Consider the following 1,315-nt stretch of genomic DNA (forward strand, 5'->3'; position numbering starts at 1 on the left):
TCTCCGGCCTCATCCCCAGCATGGCAAAAACAAGCTAAAATCGGTGGCACACCCATTCGGGCATGGCAGAAACTGGTGTCACCATCAGGACTCGAAAGATGCAGAGGTGGTGGTTCTTATTAAACTCCCTTCAACCCTTCTATTTTGTGCAGAAGACAGATGGGTCAAGGAGAATGGCAGTTGAATGTCACAAACCTAATCTAATAGTGATCTCAATTATGATTGCTGTTTGATATGCTGTCCTTATTTAAGCACATTAACACATCTCCTGGTGCCTGAGATGCGGCCACTGGTCTAGGAGATGCTTTCTTCTTAGCACATGTACACAAGGACCACCAGAAACAAGTTGCTTTCACCTAACAAGCCCAGTAATACACCTTTACCGTTATACCTCAAAGGTTAATTGGTTCTCCAGCCTTGTATCATAATTTCATTTGAAGTGAGCTTGATCACATTTTTTTTCCTTCCATAAAATATCACATCAGTCCACGCCATTGACAACATTATGCTGATAAAGCAAAGTTAGCAGGAAGTAGCAACCACTTGAACTCATTGGTAACACATACACCAATCAGAGGATGGGAAATAAATGCCACCAAAAGGTCTTCTACCTTAGTGAAATTTTCAGTAGTCCAGTGGTGTGAGGCATGCAGAGATATTCCTTCTAACGTGAAGGATGTGTTTTTGTATTTGGCCCCTCCTCCTTCCAAGAAAGAAGTATAATGTTTAATGGATCTATTTGGATCCTGGAGACAGCACATTCCTCACTTGGGTGTGTTACACCAGCCCATATACTGAGTTACTCAGAAAGCTGCTAGCTTTGTGTGGGATCTGGAACAGGAGAAGGCTCTTCAGCAGGTCCAGGCTGCTCTACCACTTGAACCATGAAATGCAGTAGACTTGATGGTACTTGAGGTGTTTGTGGCAGAGAGAGATGCTGTTTGGAGTCTCTGTCAGACTCCTGTAGGTGAGTCACAGTGGGGGTATGGCTCTCCATCATCTGCAGTCAGCCTGCTACTGGGCCTTAGTGGAAACTAAACATCTGGCATTTGATGACCGATTCACCAGATTACCATGCGACGTGAACTGCCTATCATGAGCTGGGTGTCGTCTGACCCACCAAGCCATAAAGCTGGACATGCACAGCTGCAATCCATTATGGAACGGAAATGGTACAGATGTGTTTGGGCCTGAGCAGGTCCTGAGGCACAACCAAGTGACATGAAGTTGCCCAAATGCCCCTGGTTTCTAGTCCTTTCACAGTGCTTTCTGACCCCAAGCACACACTTCATGGGGTGTGGTCTTACGGTTTGCT

The sequence above is a fragment of the Mus pahari genome, chromosome 14 (assembly GCF_900095145.1).
Source record: "Mus pahari chromosome 14, PAHARI_EIJ_v1.1, whole genome shotgun sequence".
NCBI lineage: Eukaryota > Metazoa > Chordata > Mammalia > Rodentia > Muridae > Mus > Mus pahari.